Raw genomic sequence first — 12,500 nt, forward strand, 5'->3', positions numbered from 1 at the left:
GGGATACTGTGTAAACAGTATGACCTATACGAACTGTTGGAAGAGGTAAAAAAAAAATTAGAATGGCACTGAGACATGCCCATGAAACGACACATTTAAAAAAAATGTTGTTCGCACTTAAAATGAACTGTTTAGCAGAGGATGGTTTCGATCCATCGACCTCTGGGTTATGGGCCCAGCACTCTTCCGCAGCCCCACTCTGCTCTCAGCCACTTCAGAAAAGACTAGAACTCACAATCCATGGCTTAGGAGTCCAGTATCTTAGGCCACTGGGATACTGTGTAAACAGTATGACCTATACGAACTGTTGGAAGAGGTAAAAAAATATATATAATGGCACTGAGACATTATGCCCATGAAACGACACATTTTTTAAAAATGTTGTTCGCACTTAAAATAAACTGTTTAGCAGAGGATGGTTTCGATCCATCGACCTCTGGGTTATGGGCCCAGCACACTTCCGCTGCGCCACTCTGCTCTAAGCCACTTGAGAAAATACTAGAACTCACAATCCATGGCTTAGGAGTCCAGTATCTTAGGCCACTGGGATACTGTGTAAACAGTATGACCTATACGAACTGTTGGAAGAGGTAAAAAAATATATATAATGGCACTGAGACATGCCCATGAAACGACACATTTTTTAAAAATGTTGTTCGCACTTAAAATAAACTGTTTAGCAGAGGATGGTTTCGATCCATCGACCTCTGGGTTATGGGCCCAGAACGCTTCCGCTGCGCCACTCTGCTCTCAGCCACTTCAGAAAAGACTAGAACTCAAAATCTTTGGCTTAGGAGTCCAGTATCTTAGGCCACTGGGATACTGTGGAAACAGTATGACCTATACGAACTGTTGGAAGAGGTAAAAAAATATATATAATGGCACTGAGACATGCCCATGAAACGACACATTTTTTAAAAATGTTGTTCGCACTTAAAATAAACTGTTTAGCAGAGGATGGTTTCGATCCATCGACCTCTGGGTTATGGGCCCAGCACGCTTCCGCTGCGCCACTCTGCTCTCATCCCCTTAAGAAAAGACTAGAACTCACAATCCATTGCTTAGGAGTCCAGTGTCTTAGGCCACTGGGATACTGTGTAAACAGTATGACCTATACGAACTGTTGGAAGAGGTAAAAAAATATATATAATGGCACTGAGACATGCCCATGAAACGACACATTTTTAAAAAATGTTGTTCGCACTTAAAATAAACTGTTTAGCAGAGGATGGTTTCGATCCATCGACCTCTGGGTTATGGGCCCAGCACGCTTCCGCTGCGCCACTCTGCTCTCATCCCCTTCAGAAAAGACTAGAACTCACAATCCATGGCTTAGGAGTCCAGTGTCTTAGGCCACTGGGATACTGTGTAAACAGTATGACCTATACGAACTGTTGGAAGAGGTAAAAAAATATATATAATGGCACTGAGACATGCCCATGAAACAACACATTTTTTTAAAATGTTGTTCGCACTAAAAATAAACTGTTTAGCAGAGGATGGTTTCGATCCATCGACCTCTGGGTTATGGGCCCAGCACGCTCCGCTGCGCCACTCTGCTCTCAGCCACTTCAGAAAAGACTAGAACTCAAAATCTTTGGCTTAGGAGTCCAGTATCTTAGGCCACTGGGATACTGTGTAAACAGTATGACCTATACGAACTGTTGGAAGAGGTAAAAAAATATATATAATGGCACTGAGACATGCCCATGAAACGACACATTTTTTAAAAATGTTGTTCGCACTAAAAATAAACTGTTTAGCAGAGGATGGTTTCGATCCATCGAACTCTGGGTTATGGGCCCAGCACGCTTCCGCAGCACCACTCTGCTCTCAGCCACTTCAGAAAAGACTAGAACTCACAATCCATGACTGAGGAGTCCAGTATCTTAGGCCACTGGGATACTGTGTAAACAGTATGACCTATACGAACTGTTGGAAGAGGTAAAAAAAAAATTAGAATGGCACTGAGACATGCCCATGAAACGACAAATTTAAAAAAAATGTTGTTCGCACTTAAAATGAACTGTTTAGCAGAGGATGGTTTCGATCCATCGACCTCTGGGTTATGGGCCCAGCACTCTTCCGCAGCGCCACTCTGCTCTCAGCCACTTCAGAAAAGACTAGAACTCACAATCCATGGCTTAGGAGTCCAGTATCTTAGGCCACTGGGATACTGTGTAAACAGTATGACCTATACGAACTGTTGGAAGAGGTAAAAAAATATATATAATGGCACTGAGACATGCCCATGAAACGACACATTTTTTAAAAATGTTGTTCGCACTTAAAATAAACTGTTTAGCAGAGGATGGTTTCGATCCATCGACCTCTGGGTTATGGGCCCAGAACGCTTCCGCTGCGCCACTCTGCTCTCAGCCACTTCAGAAAAGACTAGAACTCAAAATCTTTGGCTTAGGAGTCCAGTATCTTAGGCCACTGGGATACTGTGGAAACAGTATGACCTATACGAACTGTTGGAAGAGGTAAAAAAATATATATAATGGCACTGAGACATGCCCATGAAACGACACATTTTTTAAAAATGTTGTTCGCACTTAAAATAAACTGTTTAGCAGAGGATGGTTTCGATCCATCGACCTCTGGGTTATGGGCCCAGCACGCTTCCGCTGCGCCACTCTGCTCTCATCCCCTTAAGAAAAGACTAGAACTCACAATCCATTGCTTAGGAGTCCAGTGTCTTAGGCCACTGGGATACTGTGTAAACAGTATGACCTATACGAACTGTTGGAAGAGGTAAAAAAATATATATAATGGCACTGAGACATGCCCATGAAACGACACATTTTTTTAAAAATGTTGTTCGCACTTAAAATAAACTGTTTAGCAGAGGATGGTTTCGATCCATCGACCTCTGGGTTATGGGCCCAGCACGCTTCCACTGCGCCACTCTGCTCTCAGCCACTTCAGAAAAGACTAGAACTCAAAATCTTTGGCTTAGGAGTCCAGTATCTTAGGCCACTGGGATACTGTGTAAACAGTATGACCTATACGAACTATTGGAAGAGGTGAAAAAATATAGATAATGGCACTGAGACATGCCCATGAAACGACACATTTTTTAAAAATGTTGTTCGCACTTAAGATAAACTGTTTAGCAGAGGATGGTTTCGATCCATCGACCTCTGGGTTATGGGCCCAGCACGCTTCCGCTGCGCCACTCTGCTCTCATCCCCTTCAGAAAAGACTATAACTCACAATCCATTGCTTAGGAGTCCAGTGTCTTAGGCCACTGGGATACTGTGTAAACAGTATGACCTATACGAACTGTTGGAACAGGTAAAAAAATATATATAATGGCACTGAGACATGCCCATGAAACGACACATTTTTTAAAAATGTTGTTCGCACTAAAAATAAACTGTTTAGCAGAGGATGGTTTCGATCCATCGACCTCTGGGTTATGGGCCCGATCCATCGACCTCTGGGTTATGGGCCCAGCACGCTCCGCTGCGCCACTCTGCTCTCAGCCACTTCAGAAAAGACTAGAACTCAAAATCTTTGGCTTAGGAGTCCAGTATCTTAGGCCACTGGGATACTGTGTAAACAGTATGACCTATACGAACTGTTGGAAGAGGTAAAAAAAAAATTAGAATGGCACTGAGACATGCCCATGAAACGACAAATTTAAAAAAAATGTTGTTCGCACTTAAAATGAACTGTTTTGCAGAGGATGGTTTCGATCCATCGACCTCTGGGTTATGGGCCCAGCACTCTTCCGCAGCGCCACTCTGCTCTCAGCCACTTCAGAAAAGACTAGAACTCACAATCCATGGCTTAGGAGTCCAGTATCTTAGGCCACTGGGATACTGTGTAAACAGTATGACCTATACGAACTGTTGGAAGAGGTAAAAAAATATATATAATGGCACTGAGACATTATGCCCATGAAACGACATATTTTTTAAAAATGTTGTTCGCACTTAAAATAAACTGTTTAGCAGAGGATGGTTTCGATCCATCGACCTCTGGGTTATGGGCCCAGCACGCTTCCGCTGCGCCACTCTGCTCTAAGCCACTTCAGAAAAGACTAGAACTCAAAATCTTTGGCTTAGGAGTCCAGTATCTTAGGCCACTGGGATACTGTGGAAACAGTATGACCTATACGAACTGTTGGAAGAGGTAAAAAAATATATATAATGGCACTGAGACATGCCCATGAAACGACACATTTTTTTAAAATGTTGTTCGCACTTAAAATAAACTGTTTAGCAGAGGATGGTTTCGATCCATCGACCTCTGGGTTATGGGCCCAGCACGCTTCCGCTGCGCCACTCTGCTCTCATCCCCTTCAGAAAAGACTAGAACTCACAATCCATTGCTTAGGAGTCCAGTGTCTTAGGCCACTGGGATACTGTGGAAACAGTATGACCTATACGAACTGTTGGAAGAGGTAAAAAAATATATATAATGGCACTGAGACATGCCCATGAAACGACACATTTTTTTAAAAATGTTGTTCGCACTTAAAATAAACTGTTTAGCAGAGGATGGTTTCGATCCATCGACCTCTGGGTTATGGGCCCAGCACGCTCCGCTGCGCCACTCTGCTCTCAGCCACTTCAGAAAAGACTAGAACTCAAAATCTTTGGCTTAGGAGTCCAGTATCTTAGGCCACTGGGATACTGTGTAAACAGTATGACCTATACGAACTGTTGGAAGAGGTAAAAAATATATATATAATGGCACTGAGACATGCCCATGAAACGACACATTTTTTAAAAATGTTGTTCGCACTAAAAATAAATTGTTTAGCAGAGGATGGTTTCGATCCATCGACCTCTGGGTTATGGGCCCAGCACGCTTCCGCAGCACCACTCTGCTCTCAGCCACTTCATAAAAGACTAGAACTCACAATCCATGGCTTAGGAGTCCAGTATCTTAGGCCACTGGGATACTGTGTAAACAGTATGACCTATACGAACTGTTGGAAGAGGTAAAAAAATATATATAATGGCACTGAGACATTATGCACATGAAACGACACATTTTTTAAAAATGTTGTTCGCACTTAAAATAAACTGTTTAGCAGAGGATGGTTTCGATCCATCGACCTCTGGGTTATGGGCCCAGCACGCTTCCGCTGCGCCACTCTGCTCTAAGCCACTTTAGAAAAGACTAGAACTCACAATCCATGGCTTAGGAGTCCAGTATCTTAGGCCACTGGGATACTGTGTAAACAGTATGACCTATACGAACTGTTGGAAGAGGTAAAAAAAAAATTATAATGGCACTGAGACATTATGCCCATGAAACGACACATTTTTTAAAAATGTTGTTCGCACTTAAAATAAACTGTTTAGCAGAGGATGGTTTCGATCCATCGACCTCTGGGTTATGGGCCCAGCACGCTTCCGCTGCGCCACTCTGCTCTCAGCCACTTCAGAAAAGACTAGAACTCACAATCCATGGCTTAGGAGTCCAGTATCTTAGGCCACTGGGATACTGTGTAAACAGTATGACCTATACGAACTGTTGGAAGAGGTAAAAAAAAATTATAATGGCACTGAGACATTTTGCAAAATGAAACTAAACATTTTTTAAAAATGTTGTTCGCACTTAAAATAAACTGTTTAGCAGAGGATGGTTTCGATCCATCGACCTCTGGGTTATGGGCCCAGCACGCTTCCGCTGCGCCACTCTGCTCTCAGCCACTTCAGAAAAGACTAGAACTCACAATCCATGGCTTAGGAGTCCAGTATCTTAGGCCACTGGGATACTGTGTAAACAGTATGACCTATACGAACTGTTGGAAGAGGTAAAAAACAAATTATAATGGCACTGAGACATTATGCCCATGAAACGACACATTTTTTAAAAATGTTGTTCGCACTTAAAATAAACTATTTAGCAGAGGATGGTTTCGATCCATCGACCTCTGGGTTATGGGCCCAGCACGCTTCCGCTGCTCCACTCTGCTCTCAGCCACTTCAGAAAAGACTAGAACTCACAATCAATGGCTTAGGAGTCCAGTATCTTAGGCCACTGGGATACTGTGTAAACAGTATGACCTATACGAACTGTTGGAAGAGGTAAAAAAAAAATTATAATGGCACTGAGACATTATGCCCATGAAACGACACATTTTTAAAAAATGTTGTTCGCACTTAAAATAAACTGTTTAGCAGAGGATGGTTTCGATCCATCGACCTCTGGGTTATGGGCCCAGCACGCTTCCGCTGCGCCACTCTGCTCTAAGCCACTTCAGAAAAGACTAGAACTCAAAATCTTTGGCTTAGGAGTCCAGTATCTTAGGCCACTGGGATACTGTGGAAACAGTATGACCTATACGAACTGTTGGAAGAGGTAAAAAAATATATATAATGGCACTGAGACATGCCCATGAAACGACACATTTTTTTAAAATGTTGTTCGCACTTAAAATAAACTGTTTAGCAGAGGATGGTTTCGATCCATCGACCTCTGGGTTATGGGCCCAGCACGCTTCCGCTGCGCCACTCTGCTCTCATCCCCTTCAGAAAAGACTAGAACTCACAATCCATTGCTTAGGAGTCCAGTGTCTTAGGCCACTGGGATACTGTGGAAACAGTATGACCTATACGAACTGTTGGAAGAGGTAAAAAAATATATATAATGGCACTGAGACATGCCCATGAAACGACACATTTTTTTAAAAATGTTGTTCGCACTTAAAATAAACTGTTTAGCAGAGGATGGTTTCGATCCATCGACCTCTGGGTTATGGGCCCAGCACGCTCCGCTGCGCCACTCTGCTCTCAGCCACTTCAGAAAAGACTAGAACTCAAAATCTTTGGCTTAGGAGTCCAGTATCTTAGGCCACTGGGATACTGTGTAAACAGTATGACCTATACGAACTGTTGGAAGAGGTAAAAAATATATATATAATGGCACTGAGACATGCCCATGAAACGACACATTTTTTAAAAATGTTGTTCGCACTAAAAATAAATTGTTTAGCAGAGGATGGTTTCGATCCATCGACCTCTGGGTTATGGGCCCAGCACGCTTCCGCAGCACCACTCTGCTCTCAGCCACTTCATAAAAGACTAGAACTCACAATCCATGGCTTAGGAGTCCAGTATCTTAGGCCACTGGGATACTGTGTAAACAGTATGACCTATACGAACTGTTGGAAGAGGTAAAAAAATATATATAATGGCACTGAGACATTATGCACATGAAACGACACATTTTTTAAAAATGTTGTTCGCACTTAAAATAAACTGTTTAGCAGAGGATGGTTTCGATCCATCGACCTCTGGGTTATGGGCCCAGCACGCTTCCGCTGCGCCACTCTGCTCTAAGCCACTTTAGAAAAGACTAGAACTCACAATCCATGGCTTAGGAGTCCAGTATCTTAGGCCACTGGGATACTGTGTAAACAGTATGACCTATACGAACTGTTGGAAGAGGTAAAAAAAAAATTATAATGGCACTGAGACATTATGCCCATGAAACGACACATTTTTTAAAAATGTTGTTCGCACTAAAAATAAATTGTTTAGCAGAGGATGGTTTCGATCCATCGACCTCTGGGTTATGGGCCCAGCACGCTTCCGCAGCACCACTCTGCTCTCAGCCACTTCATAAAAGACTAGAACTCACAATCCATGGCTTAGGAGTCCAGTATCTTAGGCCACTGGGATACTGTGTAAACAGTATGACCTATACGAACTGTTGGAAGAGGTAAAAAAATATATATAATGGCACTGAGACATTATGCACATGAAACGACACATTTTTTAAAAATGTTGTTCGCACTTAAAATAAACTGTTTAGCAGAGGATGGTTTCGATCCATCGACCTCTGGGTTATGGGCCCAGCACGCTTCCGCTGCGCCACTCTGCTCTAAGCCACTTTAGAAAAGACTAGAACTCACAATCCATGGCTTAGGAGTCCAGTATCTTAGGCCACTGGGATACTGTGTAAACAGTATGACCTATACGAACTGTTGGAAGAGGTAAAAAAAAAATTATAATGGCACTGAGACATTATGCCCATGAAACGACACATTTTTTAAAAATGTTGTTCGCACTTAAAATAAACTGTTTAGCAGAGGATGGTTTCGATCCATCGACCTCTGGGTTATGGGCCCAGCACGCTTCCGCTGCGCCACTCTGCTCTCAGCCACTTCAGAAAAGACTAGAACTCACAATCCATGGCTTAGGAGTCCAGTATCTTAGGCCACTGGGATACTGTGTAAACAGTATGACCTATACGAACTGTTGGAAGAGGTAAAAAAAAATTATAATGGCACTGAGACATTTTGCAAAATGAAACTAAACATTTTTTAAAAATGTTGTTCGCACTTAAAATAAACTGTTTAGCAGAGGATGGTTTCGATCCATCGACCTCTGGGTTATGGGCCCAGCACGCTTCCGCTGCGCCACTCTGCTCTCAGCCACTTCAGAAAAGACTAGAACTCACAATCCATGGCTTAGGAGTCCAGTATCTTAGGCCACTGGGATACTGTGTAAACAGTATGACCTATACGAACTGTTGGAAGAGGTAAAAAACAAATTATAATGGCACTGAGACATTATGCCCATGAAACGACACATTTTTTAAAAATGTTGTTCGCACTTAAAATAAACTATTTAGCAGAGGATGGTTTCGATCCATCGACCTCTGGGTTATGGGCCCAGCACGCTTCCGCTGCTCCACTCTGCTCTCAGCCACTTCAGAAAAGACTAGAACTCACAATCAATGGCTTAGGAGTCCAGTATCTTAGGCCACTGGGATACTGTGTAAACAGTATGACCTATACGAACTGTTGGAAGAGGTAAAAAAAAAATTATAATGGCACTGAGACATTATGCCCATGAAACGACACATTTTTAAAAAATGTTGTTCGCACTTAAAATAAACTGTTTAGCAGAGGATAGTTTCGATCCATCGACCTCTGGGTCACGGGCCCAGCACGCTTCCGCTGCGCCACTCTGCTTCCATCCACCCCAGATGGGACTTGAACCCACAATCCCTGGCCACAATCCCTGGCCAGTGCCTTATCCATTAGGCCACTGGGGCACTGTCTACCTTTGGCAAATAGTACGAACTGATACAAGCAGTTAAAACAATGTGTACTGGATAGCACTGAGACACGCAAATTAAATTTAGCTTTCTAATTTCTGTTTGCGTTTCATTTTTGAAAATAATCTGTTTAGCAGATGATGGTTTCGATCCATCGACCTCTGGGTTATGGGCCCAGCACACTTCCGCTGTGCCACTCTGCTCTCAGCCACTTCAGAAAAGACTAGAACTCAAAATCTTTGGCTTAGGAGTCCAGTATCTTAGGCCACTGGGATACTGGGATACTGTGTAAACAGTATGACCTATACGAACTGTTGGAAGAGGTAAAAAAAAAATGTATAATGGCACTGAGACATTATGCCCACGAAACGACACATTTTTAAAAAATGTTGTTCGCACTTAAAATAAACTGTATAGCAGAGGATGGTTTCGATCCATCGACCTCTGGGTTATGGGCCCAGCACGCTTCCGCAGCGCCACTCTGCTCTCAGCCACTTCAGAAAAGACTAGAACTCACAATCCATGGCTTAGGAGTCCAGTATCTTAGGCCACTGGGATACTGTGTAAACAGTATGACCTATACGAACTGTTGGAAGAGGTAAAAAAAAAATTATAATGGCACTGAGACATGCCCATGAAACGACACATTTTTAAAAAATGTTGTTCGCACTTAAAATGAACTGTTTAGCAGAGGATGGTTTCGATCCATCGACCTCTGGGTTATGGGCCCAGCACGCTTCCGCAGGACCACTCTGCTCTCAGCCACTTCAGAAAAGACTAGAACTCACAATCCATGGCTTAGGAGTCCAGTATCTTAGGCCACTGGGATACTGTGTAAACAGTATGACCTATACGAACTGTTGGAAGAGGTAAAAAAATATATATAATGGCACTGAGACATTATGCCCATGAAACGACACATTTTTTAAAAATGTTGTTCGCACTTAAAATAAACTGTTTAGCAGAGGATGGTTTCGATCCATCGACCTCTGGGTTATGGGCCCAGCACACTTCCGCTGCGCCACTCTGCTCTAAGCCACTTTAGAAAAGACTAGAACTCACAATCCATGGCTTAGGAGTCCAGTATCTTAGTTCACTGGGATACTGTGTAAACAGTATGACCTATACGAACTGTTGGAAGAGGTAAAAAAAAAAATTATAATGGCACTGAGACATTATGCCCATGAAACGACACATTTTTTAAAAATGTTGTTCGCACTTAAAATAAACTATTTAGCAGAGGATGGTTTCGATCCATCGACCTCTGGGTTATGGGCCCAGCACGCTTCCGCTGCGCCACTCTGCTCTCAGCCACTTCAGAAAAGACTAGAACTCACAATCAATGGCTTAGGAGTCCAGTATCTTAGGCCACTGGGATACTGTGTAAACAGTATGACCTATACGAACTGTTGGAAGAGGTAAAAAAAAATTATAATGGCACTGAGACATTATGCCCATGAAACGACACATTTTTAAAAAATGTTGTTCGCACTTAAAATAAACTGTTTAGCAGAGGATGGTTTCGATCCATCGACCTCTGGGTTATGGGCCCAGCACGCTTCCGCTGCGCCACTCTGCTCTAAGCCACTTCAGAAAAGACTAGAACTCACAATCCATGGCTTAGGAGTCCAGTATCTTAGGCCACTGGGATACTGTGTAAACAGTATGACCTATACGAACTGTTGGAAGAGGTAAAAAAAAAATTATAATGGCACTGAGACATTATGCCCATGAAACGACACATTTTTTAAAAATGTTGTTCGCACTTAAAATAAACTGTTTGGCAGAGGATGGTTTCGATCCATAGACCTCTGGGTCATGGGCCCAGCACGCTTCCGCTGCGCCACTCTGCTTCCATCCACCCCAGATGGGACTTGAACCCACAATCCCTGGCCACAATCCCTGGCCATTGCCTTATCCATTAGGCCACTGGGGCACTGTCTACCTTTTGCAAATAGTACGAACTGATACAAGCAGTAAAAACAATGTGTACTGGATAGCACTGAGACACGCAAATTAAATTTAGCTTTCTAATTTCTGTTTGCGTTTCATTTTTGAAAATAATCTGTTTAGCAGATGATGGTTTCGATCCATCGACCTCTGGGTTATGGGCCCAGCACACTTCCGCTGTGCCACTCTGCTCTCAGCCACTTCAGAAAAGACTAGAACTCAAAATCTTTGGCTTAGGAGTCCAGTATCTTAGGCCACTGGGATACTGGGATACTGTGTAAACAGTATGACCTATACGGACTGTTGGAAGAGGTAAAAAAAAAATTATAATGGCACTGAGACATTATGCCCATGAAACGACACATTTTTTAAAAATGTTGTTCGCACTTAAAATAAACTGTTTAGCAGAGGATGGTTTCGATCCATCGACCTCTGGGTTATGGGCACAGCACGCTTCCACTGCGCCACTCTGCTCTAAGCCACTTCAAAAAAGACTAGAACTCACAATCCATGGCTTAGGAGTCCAGTTTCTTAGGCCACTGGGATACTGTGTAAACAATATGACCTATACGAACTGTTGGAAGAGGTAAAAAAAAAATTATAATGGCACTGAGACATTATGCCCATGAAACGACACATTTTTTAAAAATGTTGTTCGCACTTAAAATGAACTGTTTAGCAGAGGATGGTTTCGATCCATCAACCTCTGGGTTATGGGCCAAGCACGCTTCCGCTGCTCCACTCTGCTCTCAGCCACTTCAGAAAAGACTAGAACTCACAATCCATTGCTTAGGAGTCCAGTGTCTTAGGCCACTGGGATACTGTGTAAACAGTATGACCTATACGAACTGTTGGAAGAGGTAAAAAAAAAATTATAATGGCACTGAGACATGCCCATGAAATGACACATTTTTAAAAAATGTTGTTCGCACTTAAAATGAACTGTTTAGCAGAGGATGGTTTCGATCCATCGACCTCTGGGTTATGGGCCCAGCACGCTTCCGCTGCGCCACTCTGCTTCCATCCACCCCAGATGGGACTTGAACCCACAATCCCTGGCCACAATCCCTGGCCAGTGCCTTATCCATTAGGCCACTGGGGTACTGTCTACCTTTTGCAAATAGTACGAACTGATACAAGCAGTAAAAACAATGTGTACTGGATAGCACTGAGACACGCAAATTAAATTTAGCTTTCTAATTTCTGTTTGCGTTTCATTTTTGAAAATAATCTGTTTAGCAGATGATGGTTTCGATCCATCGACCTCTGGGTTATGGGCCCAGCACGCTTCCGCTGCGCCACTCTGCTCTCAGCCACTGCAGAAAAGACTAGAACTCACAATCCATGGCTTAGGAGTCCAGTATCTTAGGCCACTGGGATACTGTGTAAACAGTATGACCTATACGAACTGTTGGAAGAGGTAAAAAAAAAATTATAATGGCACTGAGACATTATGCCCATGAAACGACACATTTTTTATAAATGTTGTTTGCACTTAAAATAAACTGTTTAGCAGA

General features: G+C 42.9%; 1 non-coding gene across 1 annotated transcript; it reads right to left on the reverse strand.

Moving 5' to 3' along the window:
* Nucleotides 1–2,845: 2,845 nt before the first annotated feature.
* Nucleotides 2,846–2,917, reverse strand: trnam-cau (transfer RNA methionine (anticodon CAU)). The gene has a single exon. It is a non-coding gene; the product is annotated as a tRNA-Met (tRNA).
* Nucleotides 2,918–12,500: the final 9,583 nt, after the last annotated feature.

The sequence above is a fragment of the Oncorhynchus clarkii genome, unplaced genomic scaffold (genome assembly GCF_045791955.1).
Source record: "Oncorhynchus clarkii lewisi isolate Uvic-CL-2024 unplaced genomic scaffold, UVic_Ocla_1.0 unplaced_contig_1723_pilon_pilon, whole genome shotgun sequence".
Taxonomy (NCBI): Eukaryota; Metazoa; Chordata; class Actinopteri; order Salmoniformes; family Salmonidae; genus Oncorhynchus; species Oncorhynchus clarkii.